Here is a 27,648-nt window from a genome sequence, read left to right as displayed (position 1 = left end):
AGAACACAATTAAATCCCTAACACTATTATAAGTATGCTGTATAAAACAGCAAATAGGTAAATATGCCAGTGTAATTAAGACTCAAGATTTTGGTATAAGAGAAATATAAAATCAAAGTAATTGAATAAAATTCTGTAGTATTAAATTAAAATTGGAAATACCAGTTGGCACTCATGATTTCTTTTTCTAAAAATCGTTTTCTTCTCTGTCCACTGCAAAGGTCTAGAAGCAATGACAAATCAGTAGCAGTGAGCATACTTAGTGCTCAGACTGTGGCCTCTGATCACTGTATTCCACTGAAAGAAACCAGAGTTCTAGGAGAAATGTCCGATTCCATGTCTGGGAGAGGAAATTTACAAGACGAGCCCAGGACTTCTTATCATGTTAGATAAGAAGATTCCAGGCTAGTGGGGTCATGTCAAAGGGGCACAGGAGGCAGCTGGAAGGGTTTCCCTTAACCAAATCTGGAGCAATGAGAATACTGAAAATATAATAATTGCAATATATTAAATCTCATCCAATAGATACAATCTATGATTTCATAATCAACCTAGGAAAAAACTCACCTGTGTCTTTGAGAGTTTATTAGGACATCAACTCATTACTCTGAGACCAGACAATGAGAAAGAAACTGGCATTTATACCACCTTTCTTGTATGAACTGTATTTTAGGATAACAAAACAATTGAAGAGGAGCAGTTCTTTATAGAAAGGTCTCATGCAAAACGAATGATGACTCTTTAAAAGTTGCTATTTTATCACATCTAATAGAAGAATCTAGGCAACGATCATCAAAAAGATGATGGAGATGATAAGGAAGGATCAGGCTGGCCACTTGAGCTCACCAGGGAACCTGAGCACCACAAAAGGTGGGCACCTTAGACTGCACGCTTCATGAATGACACATCAGGACAATGTTCCTAATGTTTCTGGTGAGTTTTTAAAAACATAGGCCTTGGAGCCCCACTCTCAGGTATTTGGATTCAATTGGCCTGGCATGGTGTCTGAATCCTGGTGAACAGGAGCTCTGCAGGTGACTCCAACGTATAGCCAGGATATGGAAAATATGCAGAAAGTAGAAAATAGAAAAGAAATAGAAAATATGCAGCCCAACCTATGAAGTCTTTATGCTTAATAAATGGAATTGAATAAAATCAAACCTCTACAGCAGTGGTTCTCAGATGTTAGTATGCATCAGAATCCCTGGAGGGCTTGTTAAAACAGATTGCTGGGCCCCACCCCTGGGGTTTCTGATTCAGCTGATCTTTACTGGGGCCAGAGGTTTGCAACTCACAAGTGCGCAGCTGCTGCAGGTGCTGCTGGTCCTGGACCACATGCTGAGAAGGGCTGCTCAGAGAGGAATGGGTTTTCAATGTGAGTGCCCCTTGGGATCCCCTGGGGCACTTTATAAGACTGATGTTTGGGTCTCATCTGGGGTTTTGATTTAATTGGCCTGGAGTGTGGCCTAGGCACTGGGATTTTAAGAAACTCTCCAAGTGATTCTGATGTGCATCCTGGGCTGAGACTCACGGCTCTGAATCTAACTGCCAGTGCACAAGGCATAGGAAGAAGTAAGAAACAAGCTTGATGAGAGCTGGAGGAAGCAATCAGCCATATGTAGAGCATAAGATACTTTTCAAGCTGACCGACTTGGGTTCTCCAGTGAATCAAGGCTGTTGAGAAAAATACTTAAGGGACTGTTACAGAATAAGAGACTTAAAAGACAAGGAGAGTCAATGCTTGGGCTTCATTTGGCTTCTAATTCACACAACCAACAACAAAAGACATATGGAATGCTCATAACATTCAAATTTATATTAGTTATCAGGCGATATTGAGAAATTATAAATTTTACTAGGTTTGATATTAGCATGGTGGTTACACTTCTTACACATACCTAAAAGTTAGAGATACATATTGAAGCATTTACAGATGAAACAATATGATATCTGGGAAGCTCTTTAAAATGTTCCATCAAGAATGTAAGTTTGCTGGGTTTGTTATAATATTCGCCCTACTTTTATGTACATTTAAAATTTTTCATAATAAAACGTTAAAACAAAAATAAAATAGCAATGAAACTACTAAACAGACAGAAAGCTTTAGTAGAGATTCTTCATGATGATACGCTTGAATACATTGAGAGGAGATTTATAAAACAGGACAAGAATGCAAAGAAAACTACATAAATGAAGTGACAAATTATTAACTTCAGGGACAGCAAAGTATTTTATAGGAAATGAAAGGTAATCATAGTATACTACATGGCTTAGCAGCACAGAGCATTTAGCTAGTCGTAATGATATTAAAGTCAAATACTGATCTAATGAAAACTATAAGGAAACCACATTGGACCAAGTCAAGAATGGAAAATCCACATGTATTGGGTGGAGATCGGGAGCAACAAACATCATCTTCCAGTCTGAGCAGTCAATTAATAATGACCATAATGAAAAATCAATAATTAGCAATGTGAGCATGGTAATTAGCTATATAGAGTTAAGTACCAAAGGAATTGTAAAATAAAGTAGAACCTAATGGTAATGTAAGAGTCAGTCATGTAAAATGGGAAGGTCACATTATTGAGAGGTTAGTGAAAAATCCCGTGTTGTTGCGGGAAGTCAGGGACCCCGAACAGAGGGACCAGCTGAAGCCGTGGCAGAAGAACATAAATTGTGAAGATTTCATGGACATGTATTAGTTCCCCAAATTAATACTTTTATACTTTCTTACGCCTGTCTTTACTGCAATCTCTGAACATAAATTGTGAAGATTTCATGGACACTTATCACTTCCCTAATCAATACCCTTGTGATTTCCTATGCCTGCCTTTACTTTAATCTCTTAACCCCGTCATCTTCTTCGTAAGCTGAGGAGGATATATGTCGCCTCAGGACCCTGTGATGATTGTGTCAACTGCACAAATCATTTGTAGAGCATGTGTGTTTGAACAATATGAAATCTGGACATCTTGAAAAAACAGGATAACAGCAATGTTCAGGGAACACCAGAGATAAGACTTCTGGCCACCGGTGAGCCGGACGGAACAGAGCCATATTTCTCCTCTTTCAAAAACAAATTGGAGAAATATCACTGAATTCTTGCTCTCAGCAAGGAACATCCCTGAGAAAGAGAATGCACCCTGAGGGTAGGCCTATAAACGGCCCCCTTGGAAGCGTGCTGTCTTTTATGCACCCTGAGGGTAGGCCTATAAACGGCCCCCTTGGAAGCGAAGGGATGAAATAAACCCTGGTCTCCTGTAGCACTCCCAGGCTTATTAGGATGAGGAAAATTCCTGCCTAATAAATTTTGGTCAGACAAGTTGTCTGCTCTGAAACCCTGTCTCCTGATAAGACGTTATCAATGACAATGTGGGCCCGAAACTTCATTAGCAATTTTAATTTCGCCCCATCTGGTGGTGCTGTGATCTCGCCCTGCCTCCATTTGCTTTGTGCTATTTTATTACCTTGTCAAGTATGTGATCTCTGTGATCCACACTCTATTCGTGCACTCCCTCCCCTTTTGAAAATTGCTAATAAAAACTTGCTGGTTTTACAGCTTGGAGAGCATCACGGATCCTGCTGACACGTGATGTCTCCCCCGGACACCCAGCTTTAAATTTCTCTCTCTTGTGTTCTTTCCCTTTATTTCTGAAACTAGCCGAGACACCTAGGAAATAGGAAAGAACCCATGTAACCATTGGGAGCAGGTTCTCCCAATACCCATGTGATCCTGTGTGTCAGCTGGCTGGGAGTTTGGAGGTCTGAAAGCCAATGACTGGCCATGTTATATACAAAGCTACATGATTGTAGGGCCTACCTTTTGGGGTTTTGCCTCAGTTTCTCACCAGAGGAGGAAAATGGAGCAGTGGAGAGGGCTGTTGCACTTGTACTCTTGGACAAACTTATGCTGTGTTCAAGTATTCCTCTTATACTTGCACTCATCCTTATGCATGCATAATTTTGATAAAGATAAAAATTAAATTAAAAAACCCCCACAAAGACTCCTTGGCAGACAGATGGATTAGCGGCGAGAGGATAGAGACAGAAAGATTGAGTAAGAGGTCACTATGGTCATCCAGATGAGAGGGTGAAGGCCCACACAGAAGCGGAGATTGAGAGACCGGGTTTCTATGCTGCAGTAGACTTCTAGGACACACAGTGTTGATGGCAGTCCCACGTATCCTACTCTCAAACTCTTATTTTTTCAACAATGCTGGAAAGGTGTGGTGCATACTCACACACATACATGCAGTCTAGTCAGCCTTCTAGAATATTTGCATACTTGCTTCATTGGAAATCAATCTTTTTTTTTTTTTTTTTTTTTTTTTTGAGATGGAGTCTCGCTGTGTCACCCAGGCTGGAGTGCAGTGGCGCGATCTCGGCTCACTGCAAGCTCCGCCTCCCGGGTTCATGCCATTCTCCCGCCTCAGCCTCCAAGTAGCTGGGACTACAGGCGCCCGCCACCACGCCCGGCTAGTTTTTTGTATTTTTAGTAGAGACGGGGTTTCACCATGTTAGCCAGGATGGTCTCGATCTCCTGACCTCGTGATCCACCCGCCTCGGCCTCCCGGAAATCAATCTTGAAGCCACCTTCCTGGAGAGTATTAAAGTCAAGTCTGGATGACGTGCAGACAGAGGTGCTGTAAAGGGGGTCTCCTGTATTTGCTGTAGATCCTGTGTTTCTCTATAATACCATGTGGAATTCCTGAATATTTGGAGGTGCTAGTTGGCTTACTGACTTTTCAGTTTTCCATCCATCATCTGCATGTTCGGCACCAGCCTTGAGTACTGTTGGCAGTGATTTTCCAAGGCCAAGGCTTCTTTGTGGCCACAGCGAGAATGCATGCAGGCTGTCCCTGGGCAGGCCCAGCATGGAGCAGAGAGGCTGGGCTGTGCTTTGGAGGCTTGTCAGGGTAATTCCCATGATGGAAATGGCCTAAGCTCTGGGAGCGGTGCGAATTTGTTGCCATAGGATTGCTGGTGAGTTTTCAGTTTGAATATACATGTTTTGTGGGGAAAACTCCCACTCAGGATTCTCTGAGCATGTTAATGAGACTGGTTTTCTAGTCAGTTCTCAACCGACCTTTGTAAGAAGTACTATCCAGGGATCAAACCCAGTCTTCCTTCAAATGGAGACCACTGAGCAGGGAGTGTCTCCTTGTGGCAGCCATGCCTGATGGCCTCAGGGATTTGTAAGTGCAGGCCTTTCCTAACCAGGTCTTGGGTGAACAGCATTGCCTCGGGTATCTACACCACAAACACCACACCCACCATCTGGTTCTCAGTTGCGTTTTTACCTTTATTTCCCATCACCTCCCAAGCCTGTGTGCATTAGGCTCTCAGAGGCTCAGGCTCCACGTGACAGCCAGAGTCTCCCCCTCTTATGCAGGTGGGATATTGAAGTCATCTGCCGAATAGAAAAAGTCAGGTCAGCACATGTTTAAGGAAGGCCCCCTACACACAGGCTCTTCTCTAAGCTCTGGAAATACAGCGAGGCCCTGGAAATGTCAAGGTCCCTGTCTCCAGCAGCTCACTTGCTAGTTGGGGACAGAAACCAGTAAATAAATGATTTATGAGGTGGTGACAAGGGCTCTGAAGAAATAAGTAGGCTATGGAGATAGACAGGGCTTGTGATTTTAGCTGTCTCCAAGGTGATTTTTGAGCTGAGATGTAGACGAAATGAGGAAGATTTACTGTAAATGTCCTGGACAGAACACTCCAGTGGAGAGTGTGGCACGTGCAAATGTCCTGAGACTGGGGACAACGATATGTTTGAGGAACAGAAAGCAGACCCCAGGACTGGAAGAGTTCCATGAGATGAGATGAGGAGGTGGACAGGGAAGGCAGGGAGGGCCAGTCCAAGGTCGCATAGACCATGCGAGGAAACATTTTTGGGTAGAAAACAGGTTGCAGAGCTAAAGTGAAAGCAGGGAGGCTGGTGAGAATGTGATCACATTTGCAAAGTCGAGAGAGAAGCTGGGAAGAATATTGGATAGATTACATATATTTTGATATAGATATGTTTTGAAGGTGGAGGTGACAGGATTAGCTGTTGGGTTGAATGTGGAATAAGGAAACGTGGCTACAAGATTGACTCTAGAATCTTTGCCTTCTGTTACTAGTTGAATTTTGACATAATTTATTAAATTGGGGAAAACACAGAGGCCAGGTGCTAGAGGCAGAGAGATTGAGGTGTTTGTTAGAAATCCAAATAGACAGATCAAGTCTTTAGGTGGATTAGCGAAGCTGGTGTTAAAGAGTGGGAATCCGAGCAGATAAATAGGCTGTGGAACCAGAAGTTACCCAAGTCTTTGTGATATCACAGGCTGTAAAACTGGATGCAAACACCAATGGAGACTGCAGAGAGAGAGAAGAAAACAGGTCTGAGGTTTGAGCCCTGGGCACTCTCAGCTCAGGGTCTGGGTGGTGAAGAGGAGCCAAGAAAGACTCAGAAGGAGCCTGGGTAGGAGGAGGCTATTCTGAGACTGATTCATGTGGGCTGAAAGGGAACTGATATAATCCAGGATAAATGCCACAGCACGGCACAAGTCTGGAATAAGATCCTAAGGAAGGCAAAAGATCAGAAGGAGTTCATAAATGAAAAAACAACTGTTAAAAATATTTTTTGAAGGATTTTGTAAGTTGTGTTGACAGAGTCCAACTGTTGATGGCATATGGTGTAATGTTAAAAGGTGACAGAGAGAAAGTACAATGTCTCACTTTCTGTTTTACTGCCACGATTTTTCTAAAAAAACTAAACCTACAAAATGGAAAGGGTGGATGCAACATGGTTAGGAGGCAGGGGACCCAGCCTAAGGGAGAGGGCAAAAGAAAACATTAGCAGGGCTGAGCACACGGCAGATCGTGGCCCAGCATGTAAACATCAAAAGGACCATGGAGCCCATTGCTAACATATGATAAAGCTTGGCGCGATGGAGAGTCCAGAAGATGTCAAGAGGATTCATATTGCACAAATCTTTAAGAAGGTAAAATATATTTTAGAAATTAGAGATCCAAGAGTTGGGTGATTTCTAGTGAAATTAAATAAATGGCTGTGATAACGTAGTAGGAACTGACAGGAGTTTCTTGAGGTTAAGGGGTGCCAGATTCATCTTGTTTCTTTTTCTGAACGACCAGTCTGTGACCACTGACATGTGTGGAGCTCAGACTTCTGGTCAAGGTATTAAACCAAATGGAGCTGAATACTCATCATTGCCTGTTGCTCCAAGCAACTGGCTGGTCATTGGTGTTATTTGCTATAACAAGAAAAACTGACAGAACCAGGTTGTGGCTGGGGGAGGAACTGAGATGTCTGTTAGACGTTTTAGTGGACATGTCACTTACTACCTTGACTAGAAGTCTGAGCTCATTTATCCAAGCTACATGCAATGAAGCAATTAAGAAAAAAGCCCAGCTTCAATGCAAGAAAGAGAAATCACTAGAAGCCATCAACAAAGAGGGAATGCAAAGCCATGAGAGAGAGGCAGTGTTGAAGCTGCAGAGCCCTCAGGGGCTGGATTCACTCCTTATGGCAGGGTTTTTGTTCTGTGTAAAGATGGACATCAAGGGCTCCATGTGAAAGCTTGGATAGAGAAGGACCATGTAAGCTAGCCAGGGCTGGGGCACATGAAGGAGCTTGCCCCTGCAGACTGTGGCAGGGAGGGTTTCCCATGTAAAACTGAAGCCCCAGCCTCTGCCACACAAAGATATGGGGCTCCAAGTTACACTGCCTATGCCATAGTGTCAAAATAAACAAACAGAAAATGATAACTATTGTAGAATTTGGTCTCACGGCACTTGTCCAATTTGAAATAAGAATATATAGAGACAGAACTCCAAGTAAAAGGGATTTATTTGGGAATGAACAGAGAAATCGGATTGAGATCTGGGACATACGCATAGACTGGGATGATCTCTGGCATGTCTGGAGAACAAAGGAAAATTAAGGTTTTACTGGGCAGAGAGAAGGCGATGCAAGTTGTTTTGAAAGTTCTTTGTCAAGTGTCAGTAGCTGCTAGGTGGGACTCAGCATCTTGGAGTTACGGTCAGGCCTTTGCAGTTTTAGATTGACCTTGTGAGAGTTGAGAAACAGGCCAGTGTTCCTCTAGAAGTGGCTAGCTGTTCTTGTGCTGCTAGCTGTTCTTGTGTGACTCATGTAGTAAGCTGCAGTTTGGAAAAAAAATTTGAGATGGATCCTATCATCAGATAAATTATGAGTGAGAGCCCTCCCTTTATGGCCTTCCCTGGCTCTATTTTGCTATGGTTTGAAAAAGCGACTCCACTTTGATTCTGACAACTTTCACACATTCTAGGGCTCTGGCAGATGCAATGTTAAGTCCCCTACAAGGACATACCCACAGCTCAGGGCACATCCTGGATTCTTACAGAAGCTAAGTCTTGTTGAAGATGAGCTCCCAGACAAAACCTCAGAGTAACTGGGAACCTAACACTATGAAAGAGAATCAGCAGATAGAAGAAATGGGAGTATTTACTCCTGAGGAACTAGCAGCCATAGAATAAGTGTGTTTAAATGATAAATGAGACCAAAAAAAAAAAAACAAAAATGGAGAGAAGCTATAGGCACTAGAGAAAGCCACTATGGAAAAGGACCGAATAATTCGAGAAACTAAATAGTCATTGAAATTAAGGAAAACAATGTCTTCAATGGATAAATAATACAATAGTCCAAATACAACTGACAACTGAAGAGAAAATTAGTGAATAGGAAGAAAGAGCTAATGTAATCTATCAAAATTCTGTACAGAACAAATAAGACAAAGATAATTTGAGAGGTGTAGAGGCTAAAATTAGAATCTCAAGTATATATCTAATAGAAATTCTTGAAGCAATAATTAGTGAGATTGAGAATGTGACAGTATTTGAAGAAGTTAGACACAAGTCTTGATATTAAAGGAGTACATCAAATATTACATAGAAAAATTAAAAATAAACTTTTCTAGAAGCATCATGATGAAACTTTAGAACACAAAATAAGAAGTCAAAATTTTAAAAGCTATGATAAAATAAATACATTAAACACAATGGAAAACTTTCAGAGTGGCACCTACTCTATCAGATACAAAAGTCTCCAGAAGACAACAGAATAAATTGTTTAAGATGCAAAGGAAATAATTGTTAACCATAATGCTATATCCAAGTAAACTATCATCCAGGGAAAGATTTCCATACATACAAAGACTGTGATAATTTGCCACAAATAGATCTTTTCTGAAAGAAGTATTTAAGGATGTGCTTCAGCAAGAGGATCATTGAATGTGGAAAGAAGTATGTAATGCAAGGAGCAATATTCAGTGATCAAAGAAGTATGTATGTAAATCCAAATAAGATTGGTGGGAAACAATGATTTCTTTTCATGGCTTTAAGTATAACACATAAATACTAAACAAGACTAATTGGGGAATGAAAGGGGTTATGTTTAAAAGACAGTGAAAGCATACTGATTCCCTTTTCAGGACAGAGAAAGCAAATTAGAATTACTATAGCATTTGTAAGAAAAATATAAATTAGGCATGCATGTTAAAATTTTAAGTTAAAATTAATGATGGAAAAATATGTCAGTAAAGCAACAGAAAATATAGCAATAGAAAAGCCGATATAGCAATAAGCAACATTTATAACAGAAAAAATAAAATGCAAGCTTAGAAACATTATTATGGTGCAATATATAAAGAGGTACAATGATAAAAAGACCAATGCTCCAAGGAGCCAAAACACACATGAACTTTATGTAACTTATGAAATATATAACTATATAAGGTCCTATTTCACAGATGTGCAAGGAAAAATATCAAATATTGACTAAAAATATAAGATGCAACACATATTTTTTAGTAAATAACAGTTATTGATCATTTGTATCAGGCACTGTGCTCACAGCCCTATTTTACATTTGAGAAAATAGAGCCTTGAAAATGTCAAATAGTGTGCCAAGTCATGGGGCTGGCTGGGCCTGCAGTGAGACTTGAAGCCATGGAGTATAATTCTGAAGTCATGCTTAAAACCCGTACACAGCACCTCCCTGAATGTTAACACTGGGGCCAGAAGACATGCTATTCCTCTATTCTCTTCTGGAAGGCAGGGATATTAAGGGTTTAACAAATATTTCTTGAGGGTTTTCTTTGTGCCAAATGATGTGCTAGGCACTAGGGATTCAGCAGTGGAGGAAACAGTAAAATGGAATTCCTGCAACATGTTGCTGAGATTCTAGCATGTGTGTAGGAGAGGGAGAGGAACAACAACAAGCGTGAAGACATATTATATTTCTTCACGTTTGTTGTTGTTCCTCTCCCTCTCCTACTGGGCGCAGTGGCTCAAGCCTGTAATCCCAGCACTTCGGGAGGCCGAGACGGGTGGATCACGAGGTCAGGAGATCAAGACCATCCTGGCTAACACGGTGAAACCCCGTCTCTACTAAAAAATACAAAAAACTAGCCGGGTGAGGTGGCGGGCGCCTGTAGTCCCAGCTACTTGGGAGGCTGAGGCAGGAGAATGGCGTGAACCCGGGAGGCGGAGCTTGCAGTGAGCTGAGATCCGGCCACTGCACTCCAGCCTGGGCGACAGAGCGCGACTCCGCCTCAAAAAAAAAAAAAAAAAAAAGAAATATAGTACGTCAAGTGATGTTCACTGCAATAAAGAAGAAAGCACAGTAAGGGTCAAGAAGTAGCAGAGGGTGGGGTGGGATTTTATGGAGGGGTCCCTCTATGATCAGAGATGGGAGGCAGGAAGTGAGGGAGTCAGGAACGTATATTTCCAGGTAGAGTGAGAAGCCCTTGTCAAGTCCCAACAGGGAGCTGGCTGGCTGTGCCAAGGACAGTAAGGAGGCTGCTGTGGCTGAATTTCCAGGAGCCAGAGCGGACATGCAAGAAGGGGTCAAGAGGCAGCAGTGTAACACATTTTTGAATTATCTGTATAAACAATGGACAGGGTTTGGTGGGGCAATGTTTGTCCCACTGGAATGGAATGTCCCAGCATTTCATTGACAGGATGTGGAAGCTCCTGGGCTTCCACATTCCTCGAGGGGTCTCTCGGGGATTTCTTTTATAAGAGAACAAATCTCATTCACAAGGGCTCCACATTCTTGACTTAATCCCTACAAAGGCCCACCTCTAAATAGCCTCACATGGGGATTAGCACTTCAACATATGAAATTGGGGATGACATAAACTCTCAGTCTATAACAAGGTCCAATCCTCCAGGGCACCCTTTTCCTCCACACAAGGAAGGACAAATGCAGAGACAAGCTGCAGGTGAAGACACTCAGACACACGAGGTCTCCTGCAACTTCTTCTCCTTTAAGAGAAAGAGGTGCCCTCAGGAGCCCATGATATGGTAGGGGCCCTGGATGGATATCTGTTAGGGTGTGGTCAGGATTCTCACCACAGAGGACCTGCGGCTGTCTATCAGAGGAGATGCTGCAGTGTGGATGTGCTGAGGGTCAGCAAACAAATCAGAGGATCAGGTCCCAGGAGGACCTGGAGGATACTGGGGATCCCCCAACACCATGTGCCTGGTAAGATATTAGGATGCATTTAGTGAAGTAGGTTACGCTGTCAGGTGGTCCACCTTTCAGCAGAGCCCTCTGTGGGCCTCACGCAGGCCTTAGAGCTTAGTTGTCAAGGGCAGATCCAAACACATTCCCAGCTAGACTTCCTTCTTCTAAATGGGATGGCACTCTTTTTTTTTTTTTTTTTTTTTTTTTTTTGAGACTGAGTCTTGCTCTGTTGCCCAGGCTGGAGTGCAGTGGCGCAATCTCCACTCACTGCAAGCTCCGCCTCCCAGGTTCACGCCATTCTCCTGCCTCAGCCTCCCAAGTAGCTGGGACTATAGGCGCCCACCATCACGCCCATCTAATTTTTTGTATTTTTAGTAGAGACAGGGTTTCACCATGTTAGGCAGGATGGTCTCGATCTCCTGATCTCGTGATCTGCCAGGCTCGGCCTCCCAAAGTGCTGGGATGGCATTCTTGATGGATATTCCCGAAAACGTGGGCTGTGGTTTTAGATCTTCTTATCTCTTCCTTATTGGTCTTGACAGATTCTGATGTGATTACAGTCTTTGAAGGGAGGAGGCTTGGTTTGGGAGTGTGGATGTAGGGATGGATGTGTGTTTGGCCACTGGAGACACAGAAGGACAGGAGGTAACAACCCTGACATGAATCCTGTGTGGGAGAGGGCCCTGGAAGTCCCCTGGGAGGGTGCAGAGGGGCCAGTGCCAGCTCTCCATATGCTGTCACAGGGCCGTGCAGCCTCCCAGCATACCCCACACCCTACAGATCAAGTAGGCTGTGTGGGTACCCGGCAACACCCTATTCTGACACAATCACCTGAAGAAGAAAGGGCTAGGCTTGGAAAGGAGGTCAGAGGGATGGCAAATGGTCCTAAAAACCAGGCCTTTGGGATCAGCCACTCAGAAACCATTTGAGACAGATGGAATCTGCCATATTTCTGGGGCTTCCAGTTTCAACACAGAAAACGCCCAGGGCGATGCTAGAACTCCATCAGCCTACCTGAGGCTTCCACTACACACTTGATGTTGGCATCCAGCAGACCCAGCTGCACCTGAATCACACACCCCTTCTCTCTATCCCAATCTGTCCCGGTGGTGAGCCAAATGAGCCTCCATGGAAGACAGGGGAGGACCTTGCTCCATTCAGAGATCAGACCTCACGGCTCCTAAGCAAACCCTACCCACACCTTCTCCAGTCACTGACATTTTCATTTCTGGATATTGTCATTTCTGATCAATGTCCCAGGAATAGCGGCTGCACACCCTTCACCTTCTTTTTCATCTTCACAGACATATGAACAAACGCTTAAGTTCTGGTGAACGTAAGGTAGCATTTCCCAAAGTGGGTTTCCTAGAACGCTAGTACTTTAGGCTTGTTGTTGATGTTGTGCTAACAAAAAGATCTGTGGTCAAGTTGATTTGGCATAGGTTTGGTTAGAAAATGTTGAGCAGGCTCACCTTCTGCCCTTGCCGCTCCTTGTGAGTCTCCAGCACAGCTCCTGTCTCCAGAGTAACCACTGCTAACTGCCTTCCTGTGAGCAGGTTTCTTACAGCAGGATGTCTCAGGGCCTTTAATAGGCACTATGATTCTGCAAGAGGGAGATCATACCTGGTATCCTCAAGCTCATGATGCCACAGACCCTTATTTTCCTCCAGGGCTCTCTGTGGGACGTGCTGCACTACGGGCGGCTCTGCTTATGAACTGCTTCTGCTGGGTCCCTTCCACACACTGTTGGCCAGTGGGGACTGGCTGAGAAAACTCCCCCCGCCTGCCACCCTATTAGGAAATATCTCACGTAAGTGTCTCAGTGTCTGGAATTGGACCATTAGATGTCCATTTCTCTGTGTAAGCCTTGTCTTATTGCAAAATGCAAAAGCCCCCGGGAAGTAACACATGCAATAAGGACTAATCATTCACAATTTTGTGCTGAGTAAAGAACACGGCTGTGACCGACAGCTGGACTTGGGTCAGAATCCTGATTTCACCTTTCCTTTGCTGCATTACCTTGCTTGACGGGAGGGCTGCTGGTCACATACAGTGAGATACATTTGCCGCTACCTCCCACAGTTCTTGTGAGAATTAAAATGATGAACAAACGAATGTAAAGACGGTCAGCAGGGGAGTGTCTCCCAAAGGGGTGCCTTGCTAAGGATTTTAGAGAATCTAGTGTGCTGCCTTGATGCTGGTGCCCAGGGGCTCGTTACCCACTGCAGTGGTGTGGTTCCTGCCCCGCATCTGCCCTGATGGTAGAGCCTGGCCCTGCCACCCTCAGTGGATGTCTGTTGCAGACCCCACGGACCCAGAAGTATGGCTGGATGATACGGTGGGCTGGTGTGTGACAAAAAGCATTTGCCAGGCACAATTAAGCCGGCTGAAAACTGTGGAAGGGGCAACTAACCTAATTAACAAAGCAGCATTAGTCTGAGAGCTTTAAGGAAATTAATTGTTGTTATACAAATGCTGAGCTAATTGAGAATAGGTCTGATTAATTTATCACAGCAGGTCCTCGTGGACCCGCCTTAGAAACACTCTCTTGCAGGCAGCTCCAGCCACTGCGATGTTTACATCACCAGCACTGGTTTCCCCTTCCAAAGCTTAATATAGTAGCTGCCTTTCCAGGCTTGCCTTATTTCCACCTTGCCTGTTAGTCTGATGCAGGTCTCTTGGGCTCTTGGCTGTGACAGGAAGAAGGTTCTGGAAGCAGCACTGCAACTCTGAGTTGGCTAGATCTCAGAGTCAAAACCAGAAGACACTGATGGTGTCTTTTTCACTTCGCCACAGTGGTCTTCCTGAGATTTAAAAGCCACACAAGCCAGAACTAGTTTATGATGGAATCAACTCATCCAGTTGGAAAAATTATAATTTAACCTTACATGGAATTTAAAGTTTCTATCACACATAGCGGATGCACAATGAAACCCGGTTCATTATTGCCCCACTCCGCCCCCATGCCAGCTCCCCCTCCTGAGTGATGGGGCAGACAGCACACTGGGTTCTTCCCTTCTGAATGTTGGGAGTGTGTCTGGAAGCCCTGTTTTGCTTGCAGCAGTCGTGGCCTCGCGGGTTATTTCTGGGTGCACGAATGGCCTAGTGCGCCCAGGGGCAGGGCTCTGTGACCATGCCCACGGGAGTGGCGGGGTGCGGGGCACTGCCAGCTGTGGTCTGTCCCGGGGACTGGTTTCTTCTCAGTGTCTCAATTCTGCAAGCCATCGTAGCAATGGGTCCTGACGGTGTCTCTGAACGGTCTGGCAGGCGGGCCGTGTGCCACTCCCTTCCCTGGGTGGTAAGCGTGGCCGGGAGGATGTGGCCTGTGGATCCTCCCCAGACGTGTGAGCAGCAAGCCTGGGACTGAATCCGTCTGCACGGCTAATCACCGATTTGCTATCTCTTCCTCCACAGCAGATCACTCCCCTTCCTCTGGAGGAAAAATACCTCATGATCTAAATCTGAAGGTGTCTTTCATAATGAAGTGTTTCCTGTGCTGATTCATGCGTCCCCTTTGCCCTTGAGGGTCCCCTTTGACCTCCTCAGCACACAGAGCGCGACAGGAAACGCGTGTCCTCTGGTTAAGCCGCGCCGACTTCCCTGAGGGTTTAGTACCACAGTTGGCACTTTTCGGATGAGCAAGATGAGACTGAGAAGGGTGCCCAAACCGACCTCCCGGCTGCAGGAGTGTGCGGCCAGCAGGGAAGCCTGGGGCACCGCGCAGGCTTTGGGAACCACGCAGGCCGGGTCCAGATGCAGCTGCCCTGCCAAGTAGCACATGCTCCTGGGAGAAAGATTGCCCTGGGGAAGATGCCCAGCCCAGCTGTCATGTGAAGGGACCAGGCCACCAGGCCAGTGGGGCTGAGGGCGAGGAGCTCCACAGAGGAGAAACCCCGGGATCAGATCTGCATTTTGGGACTTCGTGGCGGGGAGGGGCACGGGTGAAGACCCACGGGGTGAGGTGGCTGCTGAATGACGGTCCTGGAGGTTGACACAGAGAGGCAGGGATGGGAGCAGGGGCTGGAACTGGCAGACTGGGATTGCGCAAGGAGAATGAGGATGAGGGTGACTCATTTGAGGGTGTCCTCGGACCCCGCAACATGAAATCCAAGGGCGGGGCTTCCACAGACAGCACGTGGGTGTTTCATGCAGCCAGACTTTCAGGTCGGAGCCCAGGTGTGGGCGCGGTGGGACAGCAAGGCCCTGGGGACTCGGCCTCCCTATCCTCACACGCTGTGGTCTCCAGAAGCCTTTTGCTTCACGCCAGCTGCACCAGGGTGCAGGATGGCCCCTGCCTTCTAAGGTCTTAGGTTTGGGAGGACACAGAACGGAACGGGAAGGAGGGGCTCCTTCTTGGGGCACTCTTCCTTTTATTCTAGAAGCAGCACCCTCCTCAGGGGCATTGGCTTAAATGTCACTGGCTAGGCTATTTCACGGCCATCTCACTTGGCCAAGCACTAAGCAAACGGGAATCTTTACTTGGCCATATTGTGACCCCGAAGCAGCTTGGAGTTCTGTCATTAAAGAAACACAAGAAAAGGAATTCTGTATAACTGGCCATGTGGGCGCCTGGGGAGGCTACGTTGGCTCGGGCTAGGTGTTCAAGATGGTGTGGTGCAGTGAGTCAGGGACCCTGACCAGGACCACCAGTAAGTTCAGTGGGGCGTGTGGTCTTCAGGGCACACAGGTGGAGATGCCGATACATGGTCACATGTGGGTGTCCACAGTGCAAGAGAGGCCCTGGGCCAGAAACCCAGCCCTAGGCTGTGCCTGTCCCCTGGCCATCTCTGGCTCGCCCTCTTGCCTTTTCTCTGTCCCTGGGGATGGTTTGCAGGCTCAGACCACATGTCTGGATTGGCAGTCTCTTTCTGCAGGCTCTGCAGACCTAAAAGAACAAAATGCTACCAAAGGAAGGATGCAATTTATCCATACAGAGGCTGGCTGGGACATATGGGAGGAAGTCTGTAAGGGAAATTGCTTGTCTCTTTTGGATTCCAAGGGCGAATGGAGCCTGGATGCTGGCAGCCCCTCCTGCCCAGCGCCTTGATTCCCGGGGAATTGTGTCTGGGCTGCTGGCTCAGCCTCCTCTGAAACCAGAAGCCCAGGGTTGCCTTAGAAACATAGCCTGGTGTGGCAAAGCATACCCCGGGGTCTTTCGTGTTTGTATCCTTTGAAGCCTAATTTAATCTGTTCTAAATTCTAGAGCAAGAGTTCTCTCGGGGTAGCTGTAGACGTGCTCCACCCTCGTTCCCCCACCAGGAGCCCAGGAGAACCGACGAGCTCCGGAGAGCCGCCTGCAGTTCCCCCCGGTGCCACAAGATGGCGCGAGGCCGAACGCCAGGGCCGTGGGGCCAGGGAACGGGGAGGCCGGCCTCCCGGGGAAACGCGGGATTCTGGAGTCCGCAGCCCTTGGGCGAATCGGCTTCCGGCGCGGCCGCGTTCAAGGCCTCGGCTCCACGGCCTCGGGCCGGCAGCACCCGTCATCCTGGGGGACGTGAGCAGGCCGAGCGAGCGCTGCCGGTTTTCCGGGTGTGGGCGAACAGCCGCGCAGGCCCACGTTACAGACAGACAGACTGAGGGTGGGGGGCGCCGCCGGCCCGGGGAGCCGACCACGAAGTGCAGAGCCGCGGCCCTCCGAGGTCTCCGCGCGGCGCCTCCGTGGGGGGCGGTTCCCGGGCGCCTTCAGGCCGGGCCCGCTGCGATGCGGCGCCACCCGCGCGCGGTGCCTGCGGCCTGCAGACCTTCGGGGCGGCTTTTGGAACCGCGCCGAGACCCGGGCCGGGGCGTTGAGAGCCGCGTATCGGCCGCCAGGGGTGTTGCTGAGGCCTCCCCCGGGCGTCAGGCGGGGACGTGCGGATGAGCGCTTGTGGAGGCCCGGGCTGGCCGGGCAGGGACGGGGAGCACCGGGAGTGCACACAAAGCAGACAGCGTCAGGACAGATCTGGGGAGCCACGTCGCTGTCGCCGTGTGGACAGGACACCGATGTCAGCGTGGCAGTGCTGGGATGCGGTGTCTCCTGGCGAAGGGAGGAGAGTCCGTGGTGGACGGAGCCCCCAGCCCAGGGGGGCCTTGGACACCGCTGGGAGGCTCAGCCTGAGGACAGTGTGGAGTGGCCAGAGGCTTTCGGCTGGGAGCAGGGGATACCTGGGCGTCTGTTTCAATACTGTGCTAACCTCAAGCCCTGAAGCCTCCGGGGGCCGTCCCTGGAAACCCCGGTCCATGCCCACACCTCCCTTTCTGACTGTTCGTTTGCCTGTGCCAGGCACGCAGGATACTAGTCACAATGGTGTGTGTCCCTGCACTTTCTCTGCAGAAATAAGGTAGGCTCCTGGAAGCAGGGAGTCAAATGTGTCCTGTGCCTCTCTTAGGCTTCCGGGAACCCAAGCTGCCACATTCCGGGAACCCAAGCTGCCACATACAGTAGGTCTTTAGTGTTTACGGAAACAGATGCTAGGTGCTGTTTGAATCCACCATGATGGCCCACAGTTTTCCAAAGCTCGTCCCTTATGGCTGCACTGCCCTGAAATGCAGCAGAGGAGACGCAGAGAGCTTAACTGGCGCAGCTCCCATCTTGAGCACTGCCTTTGTAATTAAATGTCAATTATGATTCATTCAGAGAAAAATCAATTGTGTTACTTTCATAAACTTTTATTTCGTTATTGAAAGTCAGGATTTCTCTAATCAGTTTTTCATTAAGTCAGAGCTTGATTTGCAACTGGAAGCTTCCAAAGCCCTCACACCCTACGGCTGTCTCCCTTTGGCCTGAAAAATGTGACCGTTTAGGGTGTGACCCTGGGTTCATATTGCATCCGTGGGTTTTCACACAAACCCATAGAGCATCCAGACCCACTGCTGCCTCTTTCAGAGCCAGTGTGGACAAGGTCATCTTCAGAGCACTGAGCCTCAGTTTCCTCATCTGCTAAATGAAGGAAGTCTTTAAATGAGGTGGTGGATATGAAGATCAAAATGCCTGATTCTGGGTCTCACAAATAGATGCACCTAGAACTTTGGTGCAGCAAGGCTGGGAGTCACACACCACTTCCCCAGCCCCAGCTTGTCCCCCACAGAGCAGGCCTGCATCTCTCCATGGACCTCAGAACATTTCCTGGAATCTGCTCCCCAGCTTATTGTGATTTCTGAACACTTCCTTTAATGCTTGGTATGTGTGTGTACACAGGCCTGCAAGTATGTGTGTGTACACGCAGGCACGCCTACTGCATGTTGATGCCCTGCCTCTGGAAAGAGTCTGGGGCACACACCAATGCACGTCAGGCAGAGGAGAATTGCCTGAAGGAGAGATGCCCATTGCACCAGTGCAGGAGGACTTGGTGGCAGCCCTACTTTCTCTACTTGCTCCTGCTACATATGAGTTCACAGTACCTTTTAGCCAGCGCCTGCTTTGCCACCATCGCTTGCTTCCTGTAGCCTGGGAAGTGTTTGTGGCTGATTTCCAGCTGAATGGCAGACTCTGAAGAGGATGACTATGCTACTCAGTAGGAATATAGTCTCAAAAAGAGGTGGAATAGGGCTGCCAGAGTGGGGTGAGGTGTTGCCAGACAAAGGAAAGAAATGTGCACAGGAGGAAATCTGTGCAGTGGCTTTCCTTCAGGTAAGCCAGGCTGATCCCCAAGATCTCAGGCTGAGGGAACCAGCACTTTAGAAAACAAACTTGCAAGAGCTTAGTAATGGTTTAATGTTGGCTTGTCCCACATTAGCTTGCAGAAGATGGGCATGTGTATACCTCCTCTCCTTGCCCACCCAGGACACCCCCAGCCCTGGTCTCCCAGATTGCCTCTCTCCACCCCTCCAGTTTGCAGTCTCCATCACCTCCTACTTGTGTCTGTTCCATTCTTGCAAGAGAAGTTTCTGAAAAGCCAGCTCTGTAGCTACTCACTATTCATCACCAAATGTACTTCCCAAGAATAATAACTGCACTTGTTGAGTGTGTTAGGCAATTCTTGCATTGCTATAAAGAAATACTTGGCTGGATAAATTATAAAGAAAAAAGGTTGAATTGGCTCATGGTTCTGCAGACAGTACAAGAAGCATGGGACTGGCATCTGCTTCTGGTGAGGGCCTCAGTAAGCTTACAGTCATGGTGGAAGGTGAAGGGGAAGCAGGTGTCTCACATGGGAGAGTGGAAGCAAGACAAAGAGACGGGGAGGTGCCACACACTTTTAAGTAATCAGATCTCACGAGAACTCACTTGCTATTGTGAGGACAGCACGAAGCCATTCATGAGGGATCTCTCCCTGTGACCCAAACACCTCCGCCTAGGCCCCATCTCCAACACCGAAGATTCCATTTCACGAGATTTAGAGGCGACACACATCTAAACCATATCACTGAGACTCTACTTACATTTTTATGTACCCAAGAATTCTCTCCAGTTACAGAGACCGCATGGCATGTCCGAAAGGACATAGGCTCTGACATCATAGACACGCAGGTACCATCCCACCTGTCATTGCCAGCGGGAGAGATCTTGAAGAAAATACACAACTTCCTCATTGCTTATTTTCTTCTTCTCCAAGCCAAGGATTTAGACCAACGTGAATAACCATAGGCACCAAGCTCCCCTCCTACATCCAATCCTCGGAAATTATAAAACGTATTTTGCAAAGAGACTAACTACATGACATTGATGGGTAACCAAAGGATGTCATCAGTGATACAGATGTTTTGATGAATGCCTACTGTGACAGAAGATAGTTACAGCCAGATTATGGAAGAAAACTATGCATAATAAGGTCCTAGTGTATACTTCTGAGATCTGGAGCAAAGGTAGAGAATGTCTAGGAGCCCTTCAGGAGTTCAAACAACAGATGCAAGAAAGAGGAGAGAGTCTGGGAGTGCCATTGTGGTGAGCAGGCGAGGAAACTGTGAAAGAAGCATTTAGGGGGATGGGGAATAATCTCTTTTCCCACCAGTTCTTGCCAAGTGGTGACAAGTCAGTCATTTGGCTCCCAGCTGGTCCATGAGTGTGAGGGCTCTATCTTAAGAGGCAGGAGTTTTCCTGGAAGGCTGGTGACACTGGCACATCCTACTTGGAGGCATACCCAAGTTGCTGCCTTCATCCTCACCCTTCGACACCCTCCATGATACTCTCCAAAGACAAGAGGGGAAAACTTACTAGACTACAAACAAATAAGACCTCAAGAGAAGTATGATTAATAACACTAGAGAGAGCAGGGAAAATACTGCTTCCATCAAACAAGAACAGATACATACGAAAATAAATGGTAAACTGAAACAAAAGTGAAAAATTTAGTAGATGGGATGAATAGTGGAGTGGACACAGCTGAAGAGCATTGGAATGATCTGGAGACTCAGTGTAAGAAGTTTTGGAGACCTTCTCCAAAGTTTTGGAAGCACAAAAGGACAGAAGGATGAAATATAATTTTTTAAAAATTTAAGAGCCGAGGAGAATGGATATAAATTTCCCAATTGTAACACATGGCTCAAAAAAAGGGCAAATGTTTTATGACCTGTGCTCTGAGTGTGAAAGGGTGTGCAAAAAGGGTAAGCAGGAAGAAAAATCCCCTCACTTTGGAGACATCAATGCAGAAATTCAAGCATGAAAAGAAAACCTTTAAAAAACATCAGAAAACTTAATCTCAAAAGGAATAAGAAATGAATTGGGGTATCCAACTTGTCCTTGGCAGTATTGGATTCAAGAAGATATTGGAACAGTATCTCTAGAGTTTGAGCGGAGGACACTTATAACACTATCCTTAGCCAAACTCTCATTCAGTTGGAAGGACAAAACCAAAACAGTTTGACATGCAACTATGTGGAAAGTTTATCAGATTAAATTCTCTAGTGAAACTATCAGACTGAAGTTTACAAACAGCATACTAACACAAAATAACATGGCAAAAGTTGGAAATAATGAATTAGAAAAACTGTAGCAGAGAAATATTAACAAAAATAAAGGTGATATAACAATATCAGAGGAAAAATAATTCAAATTCCTAAGCATGAAGATCTCTCTACTCCCTCTGTGCTTGGTGGTAGCCGGGGAGAGGACAGGGAACCAGGTCAGCTGCCATGAGGTGACCAGACAGCAGCTCAGAGAAGCCACTGAGACGTAGCCTCATCACCCCCTACCCCAGGGCATCCCAGGTAAAAGGTGTGATTTTACAAGAAGAAATAGGTGTCAGCAATTTATGCATCAAAAGCATAGCCTCGAGGTACATTCAGCACAATGAACTAGAAATACAAACTGTAAATCTGTAATTACAAGGCATGACATTAATATATTTCATTCAGAAATGGACAAAAATATCAAAGACTGTTGAGGATTTATAAGAATACGGTAAGTTTTATCACACTTGTGTTTGTGTATTTGTGTAAATGGGGTGTGTATACATATATATTTTTCCAATAGATAATATACAGTATATCCTAAACCCACAGGCCATTCACAAAATCGAACATGTCATAAGACTGAACACTAAGAAAATCTCAAAATTTTCCAGAAATCAAAATCCAATAGGTTATTTTCCTTTACCATAATTTAATAAAATTAAACATTAACTGCAGAAAATGTCTAAAACTATGTCTATTCTTGTGTTAAGGAAGACATCAAAATTAAAATTACAAATCAAATTTAGAGTACATCCCATATCAAAATTCCTGGAATGTAACTAAAGAAGAACTTAGAGGAAAAGATATTGCCTTAACTATATTTATTAGAAAATAAGAAATACTGAAAGTACAGTGTACACTCAACCAAAAAAAAAACTTGAAAAGTGAATAACAAATGAAACCAATTATAGTAGAAAAAATAAAATAATATAAAACAGAAATTAATAACATGGAAACAAATAAAAATTCTAATGTTAATTAAAAACACGGAAGTAAAGCTGGTATGTTATTTTATTTTTTGTTGTTTGTTTTAATTTTTAAGTTTGGGGGTACATGTGCAGGATATGCAAGTTTGTTACAAAGGTAAGTGTGTGTCATGGGGGTTGCTTGTATAGATTATTATTAAGTCTAGTATCCACTAGTTATTTTTCCTGATTGTCTCTCTCTTCCCAACCTCTACCCTCCAATAGGCCCCAGTGTGTGTTGTTCCCCTCTACGTGTTCATGTGTTCTCACCATTCAGCTCCCACTTATAAGTAAGAACACATGATATTTGGTCTTCTGTCCCAGCATTAGTTTGCTAAGGATAATGGCCTCCAGGTCCATCCATGTCCCTGCAAAGGACATGTTCTCATTCTGTTTTATGACTGCATAGAATTCCATGGTGTATATGTACCACATTTACTTTATCCAATCTATCATTGATGGGCATTTGGGTTGATTCCATGTCTGTACTCTTATGAATAGTGCTGCAATGAACGTACACATGCACGTGTCTTTATGACAGAATGATTTATATTCCTTTGGGTATATACCCAGTAATGGGATTACAGGTTTCAATGGCATTTCTGTCTTTAGGTCTTTGAGGAATCACTACACTACCTTCCACAATGGTTGAACTAATTTACACTCCTATTGACAGTGTATAAGCATTCATTTTTCTCCACAACCTTGTCAGCATCTGTTATTTTTTGACTTTTTAATAATAAGTTTTTGACATTTTAATAATAAGCCATTCTGACTGGCACGAGATGGTATCTCATTGTGGTTTTGATTTGCATTTCTCTAATGACCAGTGATGTTGAGCTTTTTTTCATATGCTTGTTGGCCTCTTGTATGTCTTCTTTAGAAAAGTGTCTGTTCATATCCTTTGCCTGCTTTTTAATGGGGGTTTTTTTTTTTTTCTTGTAAATTTGTTTAAGTTCCTTGTAGATGCTGGATATTAGACCTTTGTCAGAGGTATAGTTTGCAAAAATTTTCTCCCATTCTGTAGGTTGTCTGTTTACTCTGTTGATATTTTATTTTGCTGTGCAAATGCTCTTTAGTTTAATTAGATCCTATTTGTCAAGTTTTGTTTTTGTTGCAATTGCTTTTGGTATCTTTGTCAAGAAATCTTTGCCCGTGCAGATATCCTGAATGATATTGCCTAGGTTGTCTTCCAGGGTTTTTAAGTCTTTAATCCATCTTGAGTTAATTTTTGTATATGGTGTAAGGAAGGGGTCCAGTTTCAATCTTCTGTATATGGCTAGCTAGTCATCCCAGCATCATTTATTGAATAGGGCATCCTTTCCCCATTGCTTGTTTTTGTCAGGTTTGTTGAAGATCAGATAGTTGTAGGTGTATGGTCTTATTTCTGGGTTTTCTATTCTGTTCCATTGGTTCATGTATCTGTTCTTGTGCCAGTACCATGCTGTTTTGTTTACTGTAGCCCTGTAGTATGTTTTGAAGTTAGGAAGTGTGATGCCTCTAGCTTTGTTCTTTTTGCTTAGAATTGTCTTGGCTATTCAGGCTCTTTTTTTTTGTTCATGTGAATTTTAAAATAATTTTTTCTAGTTCTGTGAAGAGTGTCAATGGTATTTTATTGGGAATAGCATTGAATCTATAAACTGCTTTGGGAAGTGTGGCCATTTTCACAATATTGTTTCTTATCCATAAGCATGGAATGTTTTTCCATTTGTTTGTGTCATCTCTGATTTCTTTGAGCAGTGGTTTGCAATTCTCCTTGTAGAGATCTTTTACTTCCCTTATTAGCTGTATTCCTAGGTATTTTATTCTTTGTGTGGCAATTGTGAATGGGAATTTTTTCATGATTTGGCTCTCAGCTTGCCTGTTGTTGGTGTGTAGGAATGCTAGTGAATTTTGCACATTGATCTTGTATCCTGAGATTTTGCTGAAGTTGCTTATCAGCTTAAGAAGCATTTGGGCTGAAAGGATGGGGTTTTCTAGATATAGGATCATGTCATCTGCAAACAGGGATAGTTTGACTTCCTGTCTTCCTTTTTGAATGTGCTTTATTTCTTTCTCTTGCTTGATTGTTCGGGCCAGAACTTCCAATACTATGTTGAATAGGAGTGGTGAGAGAGGGCATCCTTGTCTTGTGCTGGTTTTCAAGGGAATGCTTCCAAAAGCTGGTATTTTAACAAGAATAGTTCAACTTCTTGGTTCTGATGAAAACAAAAAGAAACTCTAAGGACGAATAATCTTCTTTATAAATGAGATAGGTGGCAGACTATAGACACAGGGGAGATTTAAAAACTTTCAGACATGTAAATCTCTATAGATTTACTTGAAAATAATGTAATAGATAAAATAAACAGTTTTCCAGGAATATGAAATGACCAAAATTGAATTTAGCAACAATAGAAAACCCATCGATGAAATTTTCAAAGCAGTAAAAAATGTATCCTTAAAAAAGCCAACATGTCTAGACAGTTTTATAGGGTATTTAAAAAAACCAAACCTATAAAAAGACAAACTGCATATTAATAAAAAGTCCCAGAGCATACAGCATAGAAAATGATTGAGAAGCTGCTCAATTTATTCCATGAGGCTGGAAAAACTCCTCCAATGAGGACAGGAAAAAAAAAACAAAACTCGCCACTTTAGAACATAGAGGCAAAGGTCTCCAATAACATATTAACAAGTTAGATCTGGCAGTGCATCCAGAGTGTATGTCACGACCAGGAAATAAATACCATGATATGTAATGTGTGGTGTTTATGAAAGTCACTCGCTGAAAGTAATCAAGTCAGGTATTAGCATTCTAATTCTGAATAGATGGTTTTATATTGACAATAATTTTTAGATAATTCACCGCATTAACTATTAATGGAGAAACAAGATATATGATCACCTACATATTTGGCTGAAATATTGGGATTCCAAAGAAAGAAGCACTAAACATCAGTCCAAAGCATTTATTAGGGGAGCTTACAGAGAGCTTCAGCGTCCCTGGGATGGATAGTTAGAAAAGAAAAGTTCATCCTGGGTATGTCCGTAGTGAGGGTGAGGTTGTGGAGTCTATATGAGGGCTTACGGCATTTGGCTCAGGGCCAGGGCTAGTTTCTACATGTATAACAGCAACAAGGTTAGCCTCAGTGTTTTCGAGCACGGACCTAAACAGTGTTATCAGTGTCTGGGAATGTTCAAGGTCCCGGCTTGGGTGAAGCCTGCAGGGAAAACATGCAGCTGGCTGGGTCACAGAGCGGTCAAGGCACTCTGTGTTTCTCGGTTAGGACAGAGAAAAAGTAGGGAAACTCGGGGAGCCTACAGCTACCTTCAGTGCTATGACAGTATTACTAAGGACAGGAGGTGAGCAAGAATTCCCACTGTCAACATTATACTGGATGTAGCTAAAGAACAAATCAAGAGTTAAAAAGACGAATTACAGTGTTGGAAAGGGAAAACCACATTTGCAACATGTATGTACTGAGAAGATCCAAGGAAACAAACCTAAAAATGTGGTAATCAGCGAAATATAAATGAACACACAAGAATCGAATGCTTTCCTGTAAATCAGGATTGCCCAATCAGAAAATGGGAACGACAAATGTGACATGCATTCAGCAACCCAAAACATAAAAAAATTGAAGTATAAACTTTGTAAGAAATATGCAAGATGTGTAACAAGAAAATTAGAAATTAGAAAACATAAATGAATGTCATTAACAGAGATATAAATAAACAAACATCACGTGTCTGAATGGAAAATCCAGTATTTAAAGACATGAACTCTCTTCCTATGAACTTGCAGAATATCTCCACGAAGTCTCTGCTGGATTTTTAATGGAAATCCAAATGGAAGAGAAAATGCGCAAGAATAACCAGAGAACATTTGACATAAAAGATCAACAAATAATACAAGGTAAACCATTAAGCCAATGAATTATTGAAAACTTATGGTACATGCACAGGGCTCAACCAAAGGATTAACTCAACAGAATAGTAAATTTTACAGTAAACTTAAAGATTTCTGGTAATTTATACCTGTATCTGTGTTTCTCAAATCCATGGGGAAATATGGCATTCTCATAAGCAGTGTTGGAAAAATTGACCACACATTTGGAAAAATGAAATGAGATATCTGATTCTTGCTCTGCAATAAATAAATCAGCTGCATTAAAGAGCCACATTTTAAAAAACATAAGCATTAGGAGAAAATTGAAGACAATATATAAAACTTATTTTGGGGGGAGCACATACAATCCAGACACTTTTAATAAAACATTTATAGGTAATTTGACCAAAAACTAAAAATAACTTGTAGAAGAGAAAAATACCACTAATAAATTAAATGACAAATAATCAACTTTTGGAAAACAATATTCAGAAAGTTAGGGGCTACTTACTGTCCATCTTTCTATATAAAGAGCTTCTAAACGTCAGTAAAGAAAATGAAAATAATTTAAAAGAAAAATGGGCAAAGGATGCCAACGGAGAATTCACAGATTCAGAATCTGCGTGTGAAAAGATGCTCAACTCCAAAGGGAATGTAATTTTAGCCATAATAACTGTGTTGTTTTGTTTTGTCTCTCTGGTTTGCAAAAATGAAAAAGACTGATAATACCCACTGCTGGCAAGCATGTGGAGAAACAGGTCTTGTTGTCTGCAGTGTGAGAGAGGGCAGCTCGGTGAACATCAAGCTTCTTGAATGCAAGTTGCCAATCTGTTCAATTGTAAAATGCACATACTCTGGACGAAGAAATTTTATCTCTAGGGCTTTAGCCTTAAAAAAAAAAAAGCTTGTTATATGCACATTAGGATATCTACATAAGATGCTAAGGATGCTCATTCTAGACTTTTTTATAAAGAGAAAATTTGAAGCAGTATCCATGTACATCTACTCTGGAGTGTGATGCAGCCATTATGCAGAATGAGGAAGACCTATGCGGCTGACGAGAAAAGAGTATTTCCAAAATGTTGGTGCATAAAGCAAAGAAAAGTATATGTAGTATGGTTCTGATGTTTAAACCTGTAAAGGCGACATTTACAATGATGCATGTTTATACAAGTAAGGGTGTGTGTGTGTGTGTGTGTGTGTTTGCACAGAAAAGGGCCTGGGAGTGGCATCCTCCCAGCTGACAGTGGTGAGCCCAGATGCGGGAGCCACCCCTGATGGGCGAGTTGTCTGAAGCCCTTCAGCGAGAATACATCTGCTCAGGCTGCTGAGAGCTTGCCGAAGTGAACTTTCCAGAGCTCCAGTCCCAGAGCCATGGTCATTGCAGAAGTTACTTTTGCGGTTGGAGTTCCAAATGCTCACATTAT

The sequence above is a fragment of the Theropithecus gelada genome, chromosome 12 (assembly GCF_003255815.1).
Source record: "Theropithecus gelada isolate Dixy chromosome 12, Tgel_1.0, whole genome shotgun sequence".
NCBI lineage: Eukaryota > Metazoa > Chordata > Mammalia > Primates > Cercopithecidae > Theropithecus > Theropithecus gelada.
The sequence above is the reverse complement of the archived record's forward strand: the minus strand, read 5'-3'. Positions refer to the sequence as shown.